At 45.3% G+C, this 24,488-nt stretch overlaps 1 pseudogene; it reads left to right on the top strand.

Annotated features, from left to right (window-relative positions):
• Window positions 1-1,308: 1,308 nt before the first annotated feature.
• On the top strand, window positions 1,309-23,771 carry LOC131910722 (liver carboxylesterase-like; annotated as a pseudogene).
• Window positions 23,772-24,488: the final 717 nt, after the last annotated feature.

Below are 24,488 nucleotides of genomic sequence, written 5' to 3'. Positions count from 1 at the left end.
TGGTGCATTGGTGGGGTGACACTGAATCAAAGGAACCCCCGTTGATTGGAGGACACAGGAAAAGCTGAGCTGTGCTGTGCCAGGTAAACAGCCAGACAGACACCAAAGAAAAAGTCCTACAGTGCCATGTTGTTAGACTATAGACTATTATTTAGATAATAATGAAGATAATTTGGAGCCAAGGTCAATTCTCAGGTGGCAGTAAAGGCAACAGACACTGATCCCTACACCACTTCCTCTAGGAAATCAGTCTGGACTGAATATGGACTTCTGATCCCACATCCTTTGATATATGCTGTCAGCATTTTATTGTGATTCTGAAACTTCTATTTACAGACTTTTATCTCACATTTATCATAGGTTCTAAGACTTCAGATTAACTCCAGTGTTGGAGCCAGTATTCCCCTTAAATACTTGTCATATGGTTATGTATGGTATTTATCAAGGGGTGGTAAGGGAACTTTCCTCCAGTCCTGATGATGTAACTTCCACTTTGGGCTCCATATAGTGGAATTAGAATATGGACTTCCACAGATTGTCCCTTCACCTCCATATGTGAGCCATGGTCTGGGAGAATCCACACACATATATGTATATGAGCACAATAACTAAGTAACTAACTAACTAAATAAACACAAACAATTAAAACTATTTGTTAAATGGATAAATTACTATGAAGTTGATCTTGGTAGGAACTGACCACTAGAGGAGATACATCATGAGGGTGGAGTGAATAGGAGCTATGGACTTTAAAAGAACCAGAATTGTAGTGTGTTTTGGTCAAACAACTGTGACTTAACAGGGAGGTGTCCAAGTAGACCCTAAGTTAATTGTAGGGACTACGGAGTCTGGAAGCAGGCTCAGTAATCTGATTCTCAAAGCACAGAGAAATCTTGAGGATGAAGATCACACTCAGAGCTCCTGCATTTTCCTGTGTCTGCAGTGACATCTTGAGTGAATACTTACTCACAGAAGCCCTCTGACTTCTCCTTTTACAGCTCTTTGCCCAGGAATGAGGACTGGGTTCCTAGTATCCCAGAAGATCTTCAGAATCCATGGTGTGCCTTTCCAGGAGGTCAAAGAGAGAACAGAAATAGCATAGGTGACTTGCCCTGCCTCCTGGCCATTGTCTCCTGTCATTCTGACTAAACAGTTCTCCTACAATGAGGACTTTGCCCTACCACACCAAGTTCCCGCCTACATCCTTTGGACTTAAACTTGCCTAGACAAGGCCCACCGATTCTGCTTCCTGTTTGTGTAACGTGGACATCCTATGTAGAAACACAGACTCCAGTCTGAGAGCTGATCATGCCACTGAAACAACTTCAAAGCTGGCTGAATGCCCTGGTCTTTGGGCTCCTGCTTCTCCTCCTCCATGTGCAGGGTAAGGCTCACTAAGCTGGCAATGGGGAATGACTAGAGTCAGAGCTGCCAAATTCTGCAAAGTCAGAGACTGGGCTTATGGGAGAGTTCAAGGTCCTTGGCCTGTCCTACCCCATTGTTCCTATTCTGCCTCTTCTCATCTGGTTCCAAGTTCCTGCCCTGGCAAGGTTCATATATTTGTGACATTAACACGAAGTCCATCACACACAGCAGCACAGACTCAGGACTGGGAGCTAATCATGCCTTCAGACAGACTTCCTAGACGGCTGAATTCTCTGACCCATGGGCTTCTGCTTCTTTTCTCCGTGCACAGTGAGACTACCTAGGTTGGAATGGGGGCCCATGTCCAAGCTGGCAAAACTTCATAAGAGCTGTTGGCTGAGATTGCAGTGGTGAAAGTACCAGGGAGGAAGAGCCGGTGGAGATGGCAGTGTGGGAAATGTTCATTTCCTAATACCCTACAAATGCCCAGAGATTAGCCCCTCTACCAAACAAGGGGTCGGGAAGGCAGAGGACCTCCAATACTGAGGAGCTACCCCAGTATGATGAGCTCTCAGTTGCTTTGGATCTAAAGGTCAGAGGAGCAGAGGGGACATTTTCTCTCTGTGTTGCTGAAACTGTAGCTGCTACTGACTTGGATAATAACAGCATAACTTCATGCTGCTGAAGAGTCCTCATGTGTCACTCTCAGAATAGAGACATGCCATGGCACTCCATAAAGGCCCTGCATAAGGTACTGGCTGTCACTAAGGTATGCAGACAGTCCCAGTCCTACAACCTACAGTTGTACCTAGAAATCTGGGTTCCCTTCTCCATGTTCCTTACCTGGGGCTTGGTTTCTGGGGCAACTAGCACGTCTGTTGGGTGCATCTACAATTTTCAGATCCTTATAAGAGCTGAGTCAGGAGGGTACTGTGCTCAGGGTGTGTGTGCAACCCTAGATGCCCCTTACCATAAATCCTCCTAGTGTGAACTCTGGTGACCTCTAGACAGGCATCCTCACTAGGAGACTGCACTCACCTCAGCCTGAGATTCTTCCCAGTTTTTGCCAGAGGTCTAGGAGGTCACCAGCACCTTCTAGAAAGGAGGTTCTGCCAGATTCACTCATGGCTGTTATTTTAAATGTTGTTTGTTTGAATGTCTGGACCCAGAATCACTGACAACTATAAGATGAAAAAGATCCATGTCCCATCCCTTCTATACCTCCCAGGCCTGTCTCATCCACAGTGCAGGAAGCTCATAGGGCTGAATGATGTCCTTGAGTCCCTTGGTTCTTAGTTGAGTCTGGTTAATGGACTAGACTTGGAGGTACTTCAGTGAAGACTGTAAGGCAGAAAATACGTAAAGGCTGTATTTTCAGTCCAGAGTTGTAACTAGAGTTTTCCTGCCTGGCCCACAGTCAGGACAAATCTCTCTCACCTGCCAGTCCCACAGCCGCTCAGACCCAACCAAGTAAACACAGAGACTTATATTGCTTACAAACTGTATGGCCGTGGCAGGCTTCTTGCTAACTGTTCTTACACCTTAAATTAATCCATTTCTATAAATCTGTACCTTGCCACGTGGCTTGTGGCTTACCGGCATCTTCACATGCTGTTTGTCATCGTGGTGGCTGGCAGTGTCTCTGACTCAGCCTTCCACTTCCCAGCTTTATTCTCCTCCTTGTCACACCTATACTCCTGCCTGGCCACTGGCCAATCAGTGATTTATTTATTGACCAATCAGCAACACACCACTTGACATACAGACCATCCCACAGCACAGGGTCTTTTGATGAGGCCAAGAAGAGGTTAGAAAGAACAGAGCAACAAAAGTGGCTGATTGGGCAGACTAACCCATTTGTCACCTCTTTATTTACAGGCCAGGACTCATCCAGGCCCATCAGGAACACACACACCGGACAGGTGCAGGGTAGCCTTGTCCACTTGGAGGATATCAACATGGGAGTCCACACCTTCCTGGGAATTCCCTTTGCCAAGCCACCTGTAGGACCTCTGCGGTTTGCTCCTCCTGAGCCCCTGAACCATGGAGTGGTGTGAGGGATGGAACTTCTTATCCTGCCATGTAAGCTCTTCTGGGATCCAGTAGACTTCAGGCCCGGGAGTGGGCTAGTGTTGTGAGCGATGTCTCGGCTGCAGTGGTTCTTACTTCTCCATCCCACATCCAGTTCCCCTTTTTCATGGAGTAGGGAGACTCCCACTTACATTTTCCCAGTGGCCTGCTGAGGTTCTGAATGGAATGGAATCCTGTGCCAGGCTCAAGGTTCAGTGCTTGGCACACACAAGGAGCTAATCTTGAGGACTGCAGATGGGAGCACAGGCACATTTGTCTTGAGAATCAGGTTATGTCCTGTGTCTCTGGCACTAGGGGAAATGTCTCTGGGAGGAGATTAGGCTCCACCACTTAACCAGAAGAACTCCTGAGTTTTGTAGCAGAGACTGAAGAATCGTAGACAGTGAAGCAGTGGTCCCCAAAGGACTGTACCCTCCACACTCACTGTGCCAACCCATATGAGCAGATGTCATTTGACAAGAACAAGTGCATGTGCTGACCATGAGGAGGCCTGTGGGAGAGATGAGGAACCCTGAAAATGGAGACTTTAGATGAAGATGGTCTTACTACCTTGTGGGAAACTAATTCATACCCATTTATTTTATAGCACTGTAGGGTCAGCTCACCTGTTTCAAGCCTAATGGAGACTGAGAAAAGTGGTAAAAATGTCAAAACCCATGGTCAAAGGCTGCCATGGAGACTCACAGGGCCCTCAACTTCCTGACTTCCCAATAAGTAGGATATAAGATCACCCAAGTATCTAGTTGGAGGTCTGGGCTCCATCCCAGCTTCCCCAGAGCCTGTGGACTTTATCTGTGGAGGAATGACTTTATTTTATTTATTTATTTATTTATTTATTTATTTATTTATTTATTTACTTACTTACTTATTTATTGATTTATTTTGTGTATTTGGGTGTTTTAATGCATGTATCCTGTGCTTCATGTGCATTCAGTGCCCTCAGATCCCCTGAGACTTGAGTTACAGATGTTGTGAGCTGTTATGTGGTTATGTGGGTGCTGGGAATCTAATCTGGGTCCTCTGGAAGAGCAGTCATTGCTCTTAACCACTGAGCTGTCACTCCAGCCCCAAAAGGGACTTTAGCAAGTGACCTCATATTTCCAGCAGGTAGTTTTCTAGGAGCAAATCTACCCAGGTTCTGGCTCTAACTAATACTCAGTCCTTGGAACAGTTAATTGGTTACCATTGTCAATAGGTGTCTACAGAGTATCACTGAAATGAGTGCATTAGCTGAGACTCTGTTAAAAAGCATCCCACCTCTTCCTTCTATTTCTGAAGACTGCCCGTACCTCAGCATCTACTCACCTGCTCATGCCTCTGAGGGCTCCAACCTGCCTGTGTGTGTCAGGCCATGGCCAACTAGAGGTGGAAGGACATTTCCTCTGAAGGAATATAGAGGGCTAAGATCAGTCTGGGCTTTGCTTCAGTATAGACCCTCATACTATGTCCATGAATGCCTTCTTACCAACCTTAGGTATTTAACTCATGGGCTTAGGGACAGAAATCCCTGGTGGCACTGAGAAGTCAGACTCTGTAGCTTAATAAATTCAGGACTTGTGCCCAGAAAATGCACTCAGATTTCCTAGAGATGAGCTTTGTATCATCTATGTCATAAAAATTGAGTTATCTGGTTGGCCAATAAATGGAGGGCACTTGTTTTATTTCCACATGTTACACATCTTTCCTTCTCTGAAGGTCTCCTGGACTATTAGAGATGACTTTGGTACATGAGGCAAAATAAGGGTCAAGAGACTTTCCTTCCTGATGGAATTTGGATCCTTCAAGAGATCATGACAGCTGGGCTGTCTACTTGGGCAGCTTCAGAGACAGCAATGAATATTCTAGACAACAGGTGGCACTTGGGCTGGGTAAGAGGAGTGATCTCTTATTTTATTTTTACCAGGTGATGGTATGGATCCATGGTGGTGGACTGGTTATGGGCGTGGCTTCTCTGTATGATGGATCTAAGCTAGCAGCCACTGAGGACATAGTGGTGGTCACTATCCAGTACTGCCTGGGTGTCCTGGGTTACTTCAGGTGAGCCCAAGGCTGGGCAGGGAAATGGGAGCTGAGCAGAAACAGGACAGCCCTGTAATTCCTGTCCCTGCCACTTCTCAGCACTGGAGATGAGCATGCCAGAGGCAACTGGGGCTACCTGGACCAAGTGGCTGCCCTACGCTGGATATAGCAGAACATCGCCCACTTTGGAGGCAACCCTGACTGGGTCACTATTTTAGGTAAGTCTGCAGGTGGCACAAGTGTGTCTTCACTTGTTGGATCTCCCATGTCCCAAGGACTTTTCCATTGTGCCATTATATTAGAGTGTAGTGGCCATGATGCCTAGTCTCTTCTCCCAGTCTGAGGTGGTCTATGTAGTGAGTTTCCTTTATTCTCCCCATCCTGGTCCTCTACTCCAGCCCTCACTCTCAGAGCTCCTGTTCTGTCTGCTCTAGGAATGCAATAAACATCATAGAGATACTTAGAAATTTCTTTTTTATTCTTTTTTGCTGAAGACTTCAAGGGCAGAATGCATACACCACTGCTTCACATTAGCTGAGTATTTTCTCTGTCCAAAAATAGTTGTACCTAGTAGCTCCCATTGTGTTCACAATCATGGGAGTCCATGAGAGATCAGCTTCCACCTGTCAAAGGGTTCTTGGGGGGAGGAGAGAGCAATGAATCAGTATTAGATAGAAATATGGCTGGAGATAACAAGAAAGACAGAGACACTGGATAGCTTTGGGAGGGCCCTGGGTCAATACTCAGCCACCTTGAAACTTATGCTAATGGGTTTTTTATACACTGCCAAGTGGAGAGGCAAAAGATCTTCCCCTTTCAAGATTAAAGTGCAACATACAGCCATGTGTAGACACTTCAAAACTCCTGATAACCAAGCCCATGGCCAAATCATCCTACTATGCAGCCCTGCTGGGTAAAGTGAGCTCAGATTCTCTGTCCTTGATTAAGGTCTTACTAGGGAGCCTCTGTGGGCCCCCACAAATCCCCTTTCTTAATAATATATAAAAAATGCCCTGAATAATTGTGGTGGTATTGTGTTCCCCATAATATTGTGGACCCTAATAGACTTATCTGGGGTCAGAGAACAGAACAGCCACTAGATACAGAGGCCAGAAAATGGTGGCACACATACACACCTTTAATCCTAGCATTCTGAAGGCAGAGATCCATCCAGATCTCTGTGAGTTCAAAGCCACACTGGACACAGCCAGGCATGGTGACACATGCCTTTAATCCCAGGAAGTGATGGCAGGAAGCAGAAAGGTATATAAGGCATGAAAACCAGGAACTAGAGTTGGTTAAGCTTTTAGGCTTTTAGAAGCAGTTCAGCTGAGGTCCATTTGGATGAGGACACAGAAGCTTCCAGTCTGAGGAAACAGGATCAGCTGAGGAATTGGCAAGGTGAGGAAGCTGTGGCTTGTTCTGCTTCTCTGATCTTCTAGCATTCACCCCAATACCTGGCTTTTGGGTTTGATTTTATTAATAATACCTGTTAAGACTCATGTTACAAATAATCATAGCAAGACATATGCTCCCATTGCTGTAATACCTCCTAATAAAGGAATAAAGGATGGTCAAGATGGAATGGCCTTTTTAGTTTTGGCTGCATCACTTTTTTAAGTTGATAAACTTCTGATGCAACCACATCAAATCTAAGGAGTCCTTAGCATCACCATACCATGGTTCATTAACATTAACAGGTTAACATCATAATTCTAGTATGAATATTACTATACACAATTAAAATTCTAACAAATTTACATCCAAAAGCCAACTCATAATAGAACTATCTACACTTCATTAACTTTAGCAAACATCTAAAAGCAATTTCTTAATAGAACCTTTTGTATTTCTTGCTAACAAAACATGGGGTACATTAATACAGGCTAACATTATCTGTACAAAGAACAAGAAAATGTTTTTTGCACTTGAACTGCTCCATTCCAGCAGCAAAATCTTTATCCCAACCCTACACATCAGTTCCATTTTTTTAAATTAAAGAGACTGTGGAGTATAAAAACTCCCCCTTATTATATATTTTTTGAAGCATCATCTTGAGCTTGGATAGAAAAAAAACTGAAACTTCTCCATTTCTACACAAAACAGTTCCATTTCTAAACAGTTCCTTTCTTACACAAACCAGTTCATGAGTCACCACAGTTAACAAAGCATACATGCATACACGAAACAGTTGTATTGAAATGGAACCACTCCTGTCCATCCTATTTCTTAAGTCTGAAAAGTTCAATAAGCCAGTTCTAATACCAGTCTTAACATTCCACTGAAAGCTCAAGATCGGGACCTGGCTTTTCAGCTGCCCTGAAGTCTTTGTATAGCTGTACAAGTCATAATGAATTTGAAGTGAAAAACTCCCAATATGAAGCAACTCACAACCAAAATTTTGTTGCAGTTGCCTTGAATGCAACAACCCAGTTCAAACAAGAATCTCTGAAAGTTCACTCTCAGCTATAGTGGCACTGGACTGGGAGCTTTTGTCTAGGAAATTTGCTTTGGGGCAAAGATGGCATCACTCTGCAGCTGAGCTGCTGCAGACTTCTTGAAAGAGATCTCCATGTACTCAGCATGAACCAAGAAGCTGTCTCTTAAAGGAACCATGCATTTATTCACCACCAGCAAACAGAAGCTGCAAGACTTTGGCTGCTGACTCCTTCTCCATTTAGCTTTTTTACAGTCCTAATCTGTCTGTGCCTCCTGTCTCAGGCCAGCCAGCCTAGAGCCCCAGGTGTCCTGAGGCTCAAGGACTCTGAATAGCCCCGCACTGCAGGGGCTCAAGGTTCCTCCCTGTTACTATGAGCTATGGCTCATTCAGTACCCTGGGTCCCAGAGGAATCCCTGCCTAGGCCAGTAGAAGCTGCTGCATCCCAGTTCAGTTACCTGCCCTGCCTGTGGCCTTGCATCCTTTGTGCACTGCCTTGCTTGCACAGCCAAATGCCGCCCTCAGGGCAGCTCCATGGCTCTGCTTCACCCTGCCACTGGGAGCTCCTGGCTGGCCTGGCTTTCAGTGCATCTCTGAGGTTCAGCCTGGAGCATGGCTCTGCCTCACTTAGCAGTTCCTGCTCTGCAGTCACTGCTGCCAGGGACTCAGACCCTCTGCTCTCCATTGCAGGGAGGATTTCAAAACCTCCACTGCACTCTCCATGCCTGGGCACATCTCATCTGGGTGTTCTGTCAGCCAGCAGTTCCCCCTTGGGTTCACAGCACTACCTCCACCACTGTTTCACCCTCATCTTCACAGGGACCCTGGTGTTCCCGGAACACACTCAGACTTGGAGGCACCTGCTCTCTGGCCCTCCTGATGTGCTCCCCATGGACATTTTCCCCCAGAAGCTTTGTTTCTCATGCAGTGGCCAAGGTGCCCTGCTCACTCACCCTCCAGCTACCCACTTGGCTCTCCATGCATGCTCTCCCAGGACATTTCTGCTCGGCTCATCAAGGTTGCAGAGCATAGCTTCCAGCCATGTCAGTCCCCACAAACACCCTAGCTGACTATGCTCTCCTCACTGTGGCTCTTCCATGGCAGAAAGCACACAGACCCTCACTACTTGTGCTGGCTCTCTCAGCATCTGCTGCCTGTAACTTGATGATGCCTCCTGAGTCTCAGTGATAACGATGCTAGGTCAGCTGCTGCTCTTGTTGCTGCTGCTTACATAGGGGCTCCTGAAGCCACTCTCAGACTGCCAACTCTGCAGTAGCTGCTTGGTCCTGCACTCTGATTTCTGCATCTCAGGCCCCATGCTGGGCAATACCTACTCTACTCTAAGTTACTTTCTATTAAACCTTCACATATTCTGTTACCTAAAGCCTATATTTCTCAAACTTTACAAAAACTTTTATAACTTACCTATATATAACTTTACACACACACACACACACACACACACACACACACACACACATATATATATACTTGCTGCAACCTATTATTACCCTGTTCTATATTTACAATTTTACTCCCAAAGTAAAGAAAATCACTGCACCCCAATAATTATTCGAGCATGCCCACTTATCCTGTGGTGTTCCTTCTCTTTATCCTCCACACCCAAGCTTCACATTCAGTTGCCATATGGGAGCCCATGGGAGACCAGCTCCCACCTTTCCCCATCTTTTGATGGGTTCTTAGGTGGAGGAGAGAGGGATAAGAAAATATTAGGTAGAAAGATAGAAATGTAGATGGAGAGAAAAGACAGAGACACAGGATAGCTAAGGGAGGGCCCTGGGTCAATACCCACTTGCCCAGTCCTTTATTCAAATGGGCTTTTTATAATATGCTAAGGGGAGAGGCAAAAGACTTTCTCCTTGCAAGATCAAAGCACAGTGTACAGCCAAGTGTAGACCCTTCCAAATACCTGGTAAACACACCTGTGGTCAAATCATCTCCTTATGCAGCCCTGCTGGGTAAAGCAAGCTCAGATTTTCTACCCTTGAGTATGGTCTCACAAGGAAGACAATGTGGGCACCTAAAATGAGTTCCCTCATGACAATGTATTTGTGTGAGCAGCAATGGATGTCAAGCTTCCTTCATCCCCCACTGTACCTGCATCTCTTACTCCCTTCTTTACCTCAGCTCCTCCTCATCCTCTTTCTCCTTTTCTCCAAGTTCCAAATCTCCTCATGTGAATCAGAAGCTTTATGGAATATTGACTACAATGGAGGTGGGGTGGTGTCAAACTCCTCTGCCCATCTCTCAGCAAGTCCTCTATTTCTTACATCTATAAGTAGCTTAAGGAACACCTACCTCATTAACCACAGCCCCAGTATCTTAATAAATTTCAAATATCATAAACAAGTCATGATTAGCTGTAATCTGAGTGCTGTGGTAAATATAATCCCATATACAAGGTAGACTGAGGGAAGAAGATTTCATGAGCTCAAGAGTAAATCTGTTCCATAAGGACGTGTATCGAAATACACATGAGTGCAATACATATACATGTGAGTATGAATCATGAGCTGTGTGGCCTATAAACAGAAATTTGCCCCCAAGGTTGGTGACCATGAAGTTCATGGTCATGATGTCAGCCTATTTACTGTGTGGTGAGGGCTAACTCTCTGGGTCAAACATTGCTGATGTTTGGTCCCTAATCAGAAGAGACAATTGTGCTCATGACATGGCCACTAACTAAAGGTCCCAATCAATAAAATCATCGTGCTGGACATTAGGCTTCAATATATAAATATGAGGCATAAAAGTTTTTAGAACAAGCACCTAAAGGTCCCATACTAACTACCAAAGTAGCCAACAACTGAAAATGTCTCCACCCACTACATCTGTAAATTAAATATTATCTATAATTGCCATTCAAAACAGTTCATCAAGTCATCTATTTCTCTTCCAAAGTGGTTTCTTAAAATGAGAAACAGGTATAGGCATGTCCATTAGCACTTCAAGTGGTGAGGTGAGGCTACAGAAGAACTATTTTTTTGTTGTTGTTGTCTGCTGAGTATTTATGTATATGGAAATTTCCATAACCACTCCATACACATAGAAATGCACCAAGAAGCATTTTATCTTGGAAAAGCATCAATGCATGTTCTTTGAATGGTGTTCTGTAAGAGGCAGAAGACATTTCCCCTTGACATGATGTTGGAGTTCAGCCTTGAATGAAGCAGCAGGATACACAGAAAATGGAGGAACTGGTTTCTTCACCCAGATATGGGAGCATCTCTCAGGGTATCTCTCAGCCCCACAGCCCACCAATTCCCTGGGTCAGAAAATTCAGAATAAAGAGAACATCTGTCTTAAAGGTCTGGGACCACAAACTGGATAAGAGGACATTGAAGGGGCTACAGTGGAATGACAGCAAACCTTGCTGACTGGAGGAGGCAGGAGAAGCCATGGCTGTGCTATGCTAGGAGAAAGGAGGAAGTTCTGCTGTGCCAGGCTGCAGGTGCCCAAGACTGTTGGGGATTGGAAAGATGGAGACAAAACCAATGCTCAGCTGGCACTTGTGGTACTTTGAATATATTTGGCTCCCATAATCTCATAGGGAGTGACACTATTAGGAGGTGTGGCTTTGCTGGAGTGGATATTGCTTTGCTGGAGGAACTTTCTCATTGTGTGGGAAGGCTTTGATACTACCCAGTGAATCAGTCAACTTCCAGCTCCTTTTTTTCTAGATGTAGCCAGCACCACGTCTGTCTGTATCCACTACACTCTCGGTCATGATGATAGGACTGAACCTCTGAAACTGTAAACAAGTCACTACAATTAAATGTTTTACTTTATAAGAGTTGCCATGGTCATGGTGTCTCTTCACAGCAATAAAAACCCTAACTAAGACAGAACTTCAGGTTGTCTAAACTGATCCCACACCACACCCTCCAGAAAGTCAGGCTCAGCTAGGTTGGAGCTGCTCCTGATCCTGGATTCTTTGATGTAACCTGCCAAGGTTCTTCGTGATTCTGAAGCTCCTATTTAGAGAACTGTATGAAAGGGTCTGAAAGCCTAGCTAATCCCAGGGACTAGAAACAGAATGTCCCCATTAAACATTTGTTTTTTTTTTGTTTGTTTATTTGTTTTTTTGGTTTTTCGAGACAGGGTTTCTCTGTGTAGCTTTGCGCCTTTCCTGGGACTCACTTGGTAGCCCAGGCTGGCCTCGAACTCACAGAGATCCGCCTGGCTCTGCCTCCCGAGTGCTGGGATTAAAGGCGTGCGCCACCACCGCCCGGCTAAACATTTGTTAAGTAGATAAAGGACTGTGAACTTGATCGATGTAGGAGCTGGCATGAGAGGAAGGCAGTGTGGAGATGGAGTTGATAAGGGATAGGTACTTCAGAGGTGCCAGGTTTGCAGTGTGTTTCAATGAAACAGCTGTGTTTGAACAGGGAGGGTGATGTGTAGACTCAAAATCACGACTGCAATGGATGAGGGACCTGAAGGTGAATTCAGGAAACTGTAAGTTCTGGAAGCAGGGAGCAGTTTTCAGGGTGGTGGGCATGCACATGCGGTTCTCTTCAATCCATGTCACCTTTCTCAGAGCTGCATCCCATTCTCCACCTGTGACATCTTGAGCATGCATCTACTAGAGAAGCCTCCTGATATTTCCAGTTACCGCTTTCTGCAGCCTCCTCTCCACCCAATACCTGCCCTGGGCTTGTTACTGAAAGGACTGTGAAAACAGTGACTCCAGGATAAATAGAGAATTTCTGGCATTCTAGAATGACCTTGGGAGCCTTGCTGTGCCTTCCACAGACACTAAAGGCAAGGCAGGAATGTTGGATGTTGCTTGGCCCTATCTGCTACCCACTGGCTCTTGTAACCTCTGCTTGTAAGTTCAGTTCAATAACTTTGCCAAGACCAAAGCCCACAGGGTAGCCTTCTCCCAAGCAAAGCATCACTATACAGGAGGAGGTCGCCCATACTGAGAAGCCAGCCCAGTAGTAGGGGATCTGAGTTGCGCTGCACCTGCAGGTCAGGGGATAAACGAACAGATGCATCTTTTCCTTCAGTGCTTTTGTAGCTGTGACTGCTCCTGGACTTGTGGATAATAATGATATAAAACATCCATGCTGCCAGAAATCTCTGACTGTGTCAGTCCCAAGGACAGAAAAGTGGCCTGGCATTCTTTAAAAGTACAGAGGTATTAGGCATACAGAAGTTCCTGGTACCACACATACCTCCCTGGGTTCCCTTCATTATGCACAGTCATGCAAGAGCAGGTTGGATTCCAGAGCAAAGGGCATGTGTGATCTGGACCTCTCAGCAACTCTCAGGCCCTTATCAGAAGTTGAGCCAAAAGGGGTAGGGTGTGTGTGTGTGTGCAACACCTATACTCTCCTAGTGTAAACCTTGTTGATCTTCTTGAGGACCTCTGCAATTTGATAGTGAAAAGTTTGTTGACCAATAAACCTAACTCGTGAACCCTGCTGTGGGGCACTAGGCTCTGGGAGGTCACCAGGCTTCTCCATGTATGAAGATCTGCCTGACTCACTCATGGCTACTGTGTAAATTATTCTATGTTGGGATTCCTGGGCTCAGAGTCAGTGACAAGTGTAAGAAGGATGGCATGGATCCTATTCTCTTCTGTCTCATCATGGCCTGTGTCATCCATGGGAACACTAGAATTGCAGAGGCTTACAAACAACACCAAGGATTACTTAGAAGGAATGTATTGGGTGCATATTTTGTGACACACCTATAAACCCAGAATCTGAGAAGCTGAGATAGCAGGCCATCTGGACTCCATAAAATACTGTGTCTCAAAAATCAAAACAAAAACAAAAGGCAGAAAGAGAAGAAATATGTCCACCTAATGTGATTTTCACCAATGACTCTTGGTCTGGAATATTGCCTTTTAGCTTCCAGTCAGAAGGACATTTTGCCCGATTACACAGGGTTTCACGGACAGAAGATAAAGCATTTGGGTGTAGGCAGGCTCTAAGCAAGACTATTTCTGTAGGTTTTGTCTGTTGCAATAACTGTCAGGTATCACAGGCAGGAGCCCTCAGTGAGACACATGGACAAAGATGCTGTCTGGTAAGTCTTGTGTGTAGGCAGCAAGTCACACCTGACTCAGAAAGATGTTGACAAGTTGCTGTGGGTGGCTGTGAGTGGCTGCTGCCCTGTCCTCATCCACAAAGGTGGCACCGAAGATGCTGATTCATGTGGGTCAGATGGGGAGGGCTGCAACAGAAGAGTCACTGGGCTGATTTGGGGCTTTTAACTTCGCTTGTTGTAACTCATCATGTCTGCCTAATTCTGCAGTGTGAGAACGTGGTGCTGTGGGAGGGGAGGTGATGAGGAGGTGGGAGCTGGTAGAGATGACACACACAGCAGAAGGAGGGTCTCACTGGACACCTCCCTGCACTCTCAGACAGAGAGGATCAGGACTGCTTAAGACTGCACAGCATCCAGTCAGGACACTTTCTGAGGTAAAGAAGAGTTAACAAACCCATGGAGTCCAAACCCTTATCTTCACCCAATGTCCACACTTAGAGCACGGAGGTTGTCTAGGTCAGAGGGAGACTTTGTGTCATCTCCTCATTTCCTGATCCCACCACAGAAGCCGCCATTTTGTGTGCAGGTCACATCTGTGCTTCTCTCAGCAGCTCTCACGTCAGTGCTGGCACAGACAATGGTGTGTGTGTGTGAGTGTGTGTGTGAGTGTGTGAGTGTGTGTGTGTGTGTGTGTGAGTGTGCGTGTGTGTGTGAGTGTGTGAGTGTGCGTGTGTGTGTGTGTGTGTGTGTGTATGTGAGTGTGTGTGTGTGTGTGTGTGTTGTTGTTGTTGTTGTTGTTGGAATTGGTTGAAGTTTCTTCCCACCTCTCCTGTAGAGCCTTAAGATACTATGAGGTTCATATTTACCTGCTCTGGACATCTGTGAACATGTTTGTAAATATGACTGTGAGGTGTGTCCTGGAAGTGAGATGGGGGCATCAGAAGGTCCAGAAATGACCAGGAGAAGAACATCCTATCCCTGTCTCCCTGAGTACCTGTCCATGTAAGGAAGGTTATTTCTAACTCTCACAGATCCCCATAAACTCTTTGGGTCCTTGTGACACAATCACTCTCCTTCATCTCTTGGAATATTAAATTATTCTGACTTTATCGTTGTCACCACAACATGCAAAACTGTACTAAAGAGTCATAGCATTAGAGAGTTTGAGAACCCCTGCACTAGGGCCTGAAGGTGTTATTGAACTGCTGCACACTCAGGAAGAGGAGCCAGAATTTCAGTGTCTTTCAAAGAAACCAGCATGACCTGACAGGGAGGGGACCTCCAGATCCTAAGATCACCATAAGGACTAGGGACCCTAAGGGTGGACTTACTACTCTTTAAGTCCCGACAGCACAGAGGAGTCTTGAGGATGATGATCACACTTACAGCTTCTGTCCTTACACTATGGTGACTCCATGTTCAAGGACAGGGATCCTGGCATTCCAGAAGGCATTCAGCTGCCATGCTCTATCTATCTCAGAGGCCTTGGAAGAAGCAGAAACACAGAGGTGGCTTTGCCCTGCCTGCTGACAGTTGACTCCCTTTGGTTTCTGCCTTATCAATTCTCCTGCAATAAGAACTTTGTCCAACTCAAATAATTTCCACGCCTACACCTGAAAGGTACAGATTCCTGTCTGGGCAAGGCCCACCTGTTCTGTTTCCTGTTGTTATTAGAGTGTCATCTTGTAGCAGCACAGACTTAGGACTGGAATTAAACATGCTACTTGATAGACTTTCTGCCTGGCTATATGCTGTGGCCTGTGGGCTCCTGCTTCTCCTCCTCCACGTGCATGGTGAGTCTGTTTAAGTGAGCAGAGGGAACCAGGGTCAGAGTGCTCCCAGTTCTGTAGAGTCAGAGGCTGAGCTTGTGGGAGGGAAGCACCAGGGAGGGAGGAGCTGGTGGAAATGACAGATGAAAGTGTGGGTTTGTGCACTCCCTAATGCCTCCACCAAAGACCACATGATAGACCCTGTGGTACACACATGATCAGAGCTGTGTAAGGTTACCATGTACTGAGGAGCCAATGAGGACAGAAGAGTATCGGGAACATGTCCCACCTCTGTGTGTAGTTGTGGCTAGAGCGCCTTCTGACCTTGGATAATAACAATATTTCCTTCATAATTCCAAGTAGCTCTGAGCCTGTCATTTTGTTGTCTATGGAAGTGCCCTGTCAATTTTTAAGAGGGCCAATGGACAAGGTTTAAAGCTCTAGGTAATCCAGATGACCTCATCTTCACCACTCACAACTTAACCTTGAGGACTGAGCTAATATTCCCCATGTACCACAGTGACAATGAGGTAGGAATTCCTAAGTGTCATAACTGAAGGCATCTCTCCACTTACAGGCCAGGACTCATCCAGCCCCATCAGGAACACACACACAGGACAGGTGAGAGGAAGCCTTGTCCATGTGAAAGACAGTGATGTTGGTGTCTATAGCTTCCTGGGAATTCCCTTTGCCAAGCCTCCTGTAGGACCTCTGCGCTTTGCTCCCCCTGAGGCCCCTGAGCCATGGAGTGGTGTGAGAGATGGAACCTCCCATCCAGCCAAGTAAGTTCTGGGGCCCAGGGGACTTCCGGCCTGAGCTCTAGGACACACTGCAGTGCCTCCTCCATCTCAGCTCTATAGAAGCTTCTGTCTGTGCTGAGGGCAGTCTCCCAGGCTTGTTTCTGATGAATGAGCTAAGTATTAGAGAACAACTGTGCCAGGCTCCTGGGTCAGAGCTTGGCACCCATAGGGATTTAGCTGCAGGTACTGCAGTGAGGAGAGAGACTAAGGCCATTCTTCACAGTCACTGTGATCATCTATTGTCCATGTGTGGTTGAAAAGAAACAAGTACACATGCTTTCATCTAGAGACTATGTCGAAGAGGGAAGAGATACCTTGAGAGTCTGGAAGTGAGATGGAGAATGTCTCACTACCCTGTGGTATTGTCCATTCATTCCTGTAGTTCCTATGTGGGCACAGCATCCCAATACCCAAGTGTCTTAGTTTGTTTTCTGTTGCTGTGATAAAGCACCCTGACAAAAGCAATGTAGTGAAGAAAGATTTTGCTATGGGTCACAATTCCAGGTTATAATCAACCATAGGTGGGAAACCACAGAAATTCAAGGGAGATGATCACATCACATCCCCAATAAGGAAGAAAGCCTAAAGGAAGCATATTGTTTGATGCTGGGTCATAGGTGCTGCAGTAGGGGGAGAAACTCACTAAGATGCCAGCCTTCATTTTCTGAAGGAGCAGAGGGGTACAGTGTTTTTGGAAAAGACTGACACTCATTTACCTCACTCCAGTTATTTTTTTTTGTTTTGTTTTGTTTTTTGTTTGTTTTTTGTTTTTTCGAGACAGGGTTTCTCTGTGTAGCTTTGCGCCTTTTCCTGGAACTCACTTGGTAGCCCAGGCTGGCCTCGAACTCACAGAGATCCACCTGGCTCTGCCTCCCGAGTGCTGGGACTAAAGGCGTGCGCCACCACTGCCCGGCACACTCCAGTTATTTTATTCAAGCATACAAAAAGTTAATTGGGACTGGGAAATGTTCTAACTACCAAAGTCATCTTCCTCTTGCTACTCACAAGAGCAAACAACCCACATACATCTCAGTCCCTTTTGATTATAGCAAGCTGTCATCAAAAGTAAGAATGCCAGGTCTGCTAGGATTGCCTTAGGACCAAGGTCAGTGTAGCTCCAAGTTCTCAAGTAGCACCAAGCACAGACTCTCCAGAGAAACATTTCTTCAAGGCTTAAACAGTACCAAAACAATTTCTGAGCCTCTGCTGATTAACTCAAACATAGCAAAGGCTTTGCTGAAACAGTTCTCTCAAATTCAGACACAAAGGCATTTCACTTGAAGCCGGACATAAAGGCTTTACTTACATATCACTACAGACATAAGCATTCCTGCTAATGCTTCACTTACTCTCCATTCTTATACAATTCCGAAGCCACTTCCTAGGGAATGGAACCTCCTACAAAGGACAAGTGTTCCTATCTCAATGAATATAATCAAGATAATTTGCCACAGATACGCTTAGAGACCAACAGGATCTAGGTCAGTGGTACTCAACCTGGGGGTGCTATCCCACAGAGGTCGAATATCAGATATCCTGTATATCATATATTTACATTACTATTCATAACAGTGGCAAAATGAAAGTTATGAAGTAGCAACAAAATAGTTCAGTAGAGGTCTCCACAACATGAGGAACTGTGTTAAAGTGTCAAAGAATTTGTAAAGTTGTGATCCACTGATCTAGACAATCCCTCATTAAGATTATTTTCCCAGTAGATTCTACATTGTGTCAAGTCAACAGTCAAAACTAATGGCCACACCAGGATTTAAATAGTATAGAAGTGATGAAAGATAGTACAGGAAGGCAATCATTTTTATAGAGACTGCCAGCAGTCTCCAACAACTAGCCCTCAGGATATTACTATCTGACCAGAGGTCTCCCTGAAAGTCCTGCTCTATTAGCATTTCAACAGAGCTGGTGGACTCTACCTTGGTGGGAAGAGACTTTAGAGAGGAATCATAGGTTATCAGGGCATCATGGAAAGCAGTAGCTGAAGGTGGCTGAGAGAATGTGAAAACTAAGACTTAGGTTTGGTTATTACATATCCTGAACTAACTGTCTTCCATTTTAAAACAGGTGTCTGCAGACTGATTTGATGGATATTGAGATGGCAAAGAAGATGAATCTGAACATGCCTCCCACTTCTATGTCCGAGGACTGCCTGTATCTCAACATCTATACACCAGCTCATGCCCATGAAGGATCTAACTTACCTGTGAGTGTCTTGGACTGTGGTTAGCTTGGGAAGAGGATGTTTCTTTCTCAGGATGCTTGGAAGGGCCAAAGTAATTCTGAACACTGTAGTTTACACCATGATTAATAGTCTTACCTTATTGGGTTCAAGAAGGTCACCCCAGCCATGGTGAACTGCTTAAACCTGGGTGTGTGACACAGAGCACTGGGAATCTAAAGGTAAGAGGCTCTAGGTCTTTGATTAAACCAGGAATTCTTCTGCCAACTTGAATCTGGCAGACCCACTCTAGAAAGTACTCAAGGACTGCATATTGACATCACCAAAAATTCTAGCTGCAGGTTATATGTTTTGCCAATGGGATCCGATGACTCTTCTGAATAGCAATCAAGAAAGACACTCTTCAAGACACTCCTATTTGCTCTACTTTGATGGGTCTATGAGTGATGATCGCACTACTTGTGATCTAGATCCACTAATTCATGCTGAGATTTTCTGTTTGGGGAAGTGGGAATTAAAATGTGCTTATAGGCCTAGAGCAATCATCTGTGGAGCATGTCCTGAAATCCTGAGGAGATCTGTGTGTAAGTCAACCTGCACAAATGCAAAAACTTTTATAATCTAATAGGCAGCTGGGCTGGGTGTGGTGATTCTGAGATCTGTGTTGATATCTCCAGGTGATGGTATGGATCCATGGTGGTGCACTTGTTATGGGAACGGCTTCCATGCATGATGTATCCAAACTGGCAGCTACCGAAGAAATAGTAATGGTTGCTATCCAGTATCTTTTTTGTATCCTGGGTTTCTTCAGGTAATTTTGGGACTGGGCTGGATAATGGGGTCTCAGTAGAACATGGACAGATCTATGATTCCTGTTCCTGCTACTTCTCAGCACTGGAGACCAGCACGCCAGAGGCAACTGGGGATACCTGGACCAAGTGGCTGCCCTGAGCTGGGTCCAGCAGAATATCGCCTACTTTGGAGGCAACCCTGGCCAGGTCACTATATTTGGTGCATCAGCAGGTGGCATAAGTGTGTCTTCACTTGTTGTGTCCCCCATGTCCAAAGGACTCTTCCATGGAGCCATTATGCAGAGTGGAGTGGCCCTGCTGCCTGACCTTATCTCTGACACATCTGAGGTGGTCTACACAGTGAGTGCACTCTACACTACTATCCATTACTTTGCTGCTTCAGTCCTTGCCTGTAGTACTATGGTATTCTGTTAATTGGGGAACACGGATCATGGGAAATAGCTTCATTCCATTAATTTCTAAAATGCATAAAATTTAGAATCCATCCCTCTCTGGTTTTTGTATGCCAAGTGTGATATACAACAGAAAAGCTACGCACAGTGGCTGCCATCATTGGCAAAAATACATGTGCATGGTTTCCAAGTTTGCTTTTTATTGCTGTGATAAGACTGTGGCCAATAGCTATGTGGTAAGAAAAAGGTTTATTTCAGCTTACAGTTTATAGTCCAACTTTAATGGAAGTAAGAGTAGGCCCTCATGAAGGTACCTGGAGACAAGAACTCAAGCAAATGCCAGGGAGAAAAACTGCTTACTGCCTCGTTACCCATGACTTCCAAAGTTTGCTTTCTTATACAGCCCAGGACACCTGCCCATGAGTGGCACTGCCCACAATGGTATGGGCCCTCCTGCATCAGTCACTTAAGGAAAAAGCCTGGACTCACCTATGGACCAATCTGATAGAGGCATTTTTGCAGTTGAAGTTCCTTTTTCCAGTTGTTCCTGGTTTGTGTCAACTTGACAAAAAATAAATAAACAAGTAAATCTGACTGGGACACATGGATTGAGGGAAATAGTCAGCTGGTATTAATACTTGCTGTGTAAGTATGAGGTCCTAAGTTCAAACTCCCAGAGCCCACATAAGTCTAGAGGTGGTAATATGCGTCAGTAAACCCAGTGCTCCTGTGGACAGATGGGAAGTAGAGACAGTAGACTCCCTGGAAGGTCATAGTTCAGCTAAGTCAGTGTAGACAAATGCAAACAAGGGGTAAGGTGACAAGTGCCCCTTGAGGGTGTTCTCTGTCCTTCACAGGCAAAACATGACACACCATACCTATTGTCCCACATGAACACCATGCACAAAAACAAACAAAACAACAAAACACTATGCAGGGAGAACAGCCCCTTTCCCAGCTGTCATCTCTAGACAATTGAAAATGTGAACAATTCCACTTAAGTCTTTCATACACAACAAACCGTAGGATGTGGTATTTGGGGAAATGACAGCTACTGGAATCAAGAAAATTCTGCTCCATTCTGAGAGGGATGAGACAACTGTTACCTGTGCTTTTTACAGATGGTGGACAACCTGTCTGGATGTGAGGCCAAGGACTCAGAGGCCCTGGTACACTGCCTATGAGACAAGAGTGAAGCAGAAATTCTGGCTATCAACCAGGTTGGGAGAATTGTGTAGCTTGGAGGACCTGGTCACCAGGATGTGGGATTGCCAGTATTTACTACTCAAACCAGTTAACTTGTCTCTGTGGTTAGATGTCAGTTAGTATTGTGTGCAAAAAGAACAAGATAGAATAATTGTGATGTCCTATTTCTTCTGCAGTGAGCATAGCACCCAGAGATGAGATAGAAAGTACGAAAATATGGTGGATATTCAGTGGGCATCAGAATATTTATGTGGTTGATCTTCAACACTGACTCTTAATGCCCAATAGGTCTTTGTTATGATCCCTGGTGTGGTAGATGGGATGTTCCTACCTAGGCACCCTCGGGAGCTGTTGGCCTCTGTGGATTTTCACCCTGTCCCCAGCATCATTGGTGTCGACAGTGATGAGTGTGGCTGGGGAATCCCCTTGGTAAGACCTAGTTCTAAGCCTCTGGGAACCTAAACTCAAATGGCAGATGGTGGGGCCTCAGAGATACTTTGATCTAGATCCAAACCATCCTATGCTTAAGACTCTCTTCTACCTCCTAGTTGAAGGGCCTTGATCTTATCATAAAGAACATAACCAGAGATACCCTGCCAGCTATTCTGAGGAACATAGCAGCACAAATGGTGAGCAATGTTGAATCCTGTACTAACAGAGAGGATTCCCATATATTCTTCACAGATGGCAGGCTCAGAAATAAGTGATATTGTATGTGTGTGCTTCTGTGTGGGCTCCACCCAAAGCTCATACCTTTCCCTCTATACCTTGTCTTATCCCTGGCCATGTTCTTTACAAGGAGGTTGCTGCCTACCTATTCTGGGGCCCACCTTGCATCATTCTTCCTGATTCTTCATGGTGTAGATGCTGCCTCCTGAATGTACTGAACTGCTAATGGAACAGTACATGGGGGACGTTTAGGACCCCCAGACTCTCCAAGCACAGTTCTCAGAGTTGATGGAGGACTTCATGTTTGTGATCCCTGCACTCCAAGTAGCACATTTTCAGCGTGAGTACATCTTTAACAAGACCAAGGGCAGGGAGAGCTCAGAACTGTTGGTCCTAGATGAGCTCTGTAGTGTCAGGCCTGACCCATGTCTTTACCAGGCCTCTGATTCCAGGCACCTGAATACACTTACCATAGTAAATTCTTCTGTCTAGAGTAAATGAATGGCCTCTTATCTAGGTCCAGAGGAGGAAACATGTTAGTTTTACTTGGTGTCTTATCACAACTACTCATCTGGGAATGCCAGGGTCACTCTTTAACAAAAGGTTTCCCATAGTCAGTTCTCCAGCCGGAGCTCACCAGTAATCTGTGGTTCCAGATAATCTTACAGTAAGGTTTCTTATCACCAAAGGTTGGGAGGGCTAAAAGCTCCACGTGAGAAATTATTATGTCAACCTGTGTCTCATTCCCAGGTTCCCATGCTCTTGTCTACTTCTATGAGTTCCAGCATCAGCCCAGCTTCATCAAGCATGTCAGGCCATCCTATGTGAGAGCTGACCATGGTGGTCACCTAGCCTTTGTCTTTGGCTCCTACTTCTGGGGCACGAAAGGTGAGTCTTCCTTGTTTTCCTTGAGCTGAATGGAGCCCCAGATGAGTTCTTGAGGGATTTCTGAGTTCTCAGTCCAGCTGAGGAAACTGAGGCTGTGGGAGAGAACAGGATCAAGTCTTCAACATTTCTGAGCTGAAAAAAAGACAAACAAACAAACAAACAAACAAAAACTCTACCAGGGTTAGAATAGGAACCTTACTAGTCTACCTTGTTCAAGAAGCAATGAGAGCACACTGTGTTAGGAGTGATCCTGAGAGAATTCAAGTAGAGGCTTCGATAGATCCTAGATTCTAAGTGGTAAGGGAATTGTTTAAACCAGGCCTAGTATTCAGGTCCAGGCTATAGTTGCTATAGTAGAGTATGAGTTGGCACCTGCATGAGTTAGCTAGGACTTAGACCGTTGTCTCCTTCTGTCTACAGTTGACCTCACTGAGGATGAGAAGCTGCTGAATAGGAGGATGATGAAGTACTGGGCCAACTTTGCAAGACATGGGTGAGAATATGCCCCTCCCTCAAACTCCTTTTGTCTGGGTCTCCATCCAGGGCTCCCATGTGGGTGTGCCTCATTAGCATGTGTAGGTCCTTAATTCTACCATAGTCTTCTCCAGCTCGGGGCACACATAGGCAGACACCTTCTAGCTTTAGTTTTTGCTCATTTCACAGAAACCTAGTGGGTGAGTCATCGTATTGTAATACTGTTCTTTGTATTTTCCATCTGAGAGGGAGAGACAAAATTACATAACTTACCTTACTTCACATGGACCAGACACTAATGGGTAACACCTGTATTCTCTATCAGTAGGCCAGTTTTTCTTTACCCTCTGACCCTTAGCCTACTCATCCACTGCTCTGACCCAAATCAAGGGACAAAGTCTTGGATGAGAGTGACCTTATCCTTCTCTATTCGTGACCCATCCACAGCAACCCAAACAGTGTGGGTCTACCATACTGGCCCGAGTTGGCACATGATGAGCAGTACTTGCAGCTGGACATCCATCCTGCTGTGGGCTGAGCACTGAAGACCAGAAAGCTGCAGTTCTGGACCAAGACTCTGCCCCAGAAGATCCAGGAGATAAAGTGGACTCAGGTCAAGCATGCAGAGCTTTAGTACCCTGTGACAGGAAAGGTGTCTGGAATGAAGATGGGGTCATCCTGAGGTTGCAAAGTCCATTGATTTATCTGTATTTGTTTCAACACTAACATAAGCATTTCTTACCTCAGCATTTGCACTTTCAGTCAAGTATGACAAATCCTCTGTGTCTTTCTCCTTATCCTTCTGGACACATTTTATTAGACTCAATAAATACTCTTGTAACCATATGGATGTGTGAGCCTGAAAGTTCCCCCATCTTATTTAACACTTCACTGTGATTAGACTTCTTCCTTCCATCCTTTCTTCCTTTACTCCTTCCTTGCTTTCTCCCTCCCATCATCCTTTCCCCATCCTCTCTCCTTTTTTCCAAGCCTCAGACATTCTTCGAATGAAGCAGAAGCTTCAGGCACTATTAACTGTGGGAAATCCCATGTCCTCTCTCAACAAATTCATGTCTTTTTCATATTTGTCCATTGCCAATAGAAAACCTGATTTCCCTAAGCCCCATTGCCTTCGTAAGTCACAATGCTGTTCCCAACAGATAATAAACCACCAACTGGACTCTTAGTGTCTGTGTCCTCAGATGTTTGGAGACTGAGGCAGGAGGATTACATAAGCCCAGGGCAAGATAACAAGATCCACATCTCAGAAACAAAACAAAAAACATAACCTCAGTAAGTTACAAACAGTAACAAATTATAGTTTTGTAGATTGATAATTTCAGGGTCCAAC

Source organism: Peromyscus eremicus, chromosome 5 (genome assembly GCF_949786415.1).
Source record: "Peromyscus eremicus chromosome 5, PerEre_H2_v1, whole genome shotgun sequence".
Taxonomy (NCBI): domain Eukaryota; kingdom Metazoa; phylum Chordata; class Mammalia; order Rodentia; family Cricetidae; genus Peromyscus; species Peromyscus eremicus.
Note: the sequence above shows the minus strand (reverse complement) of the source record. Positions and strands in the feature narration are given on the sequence as shown.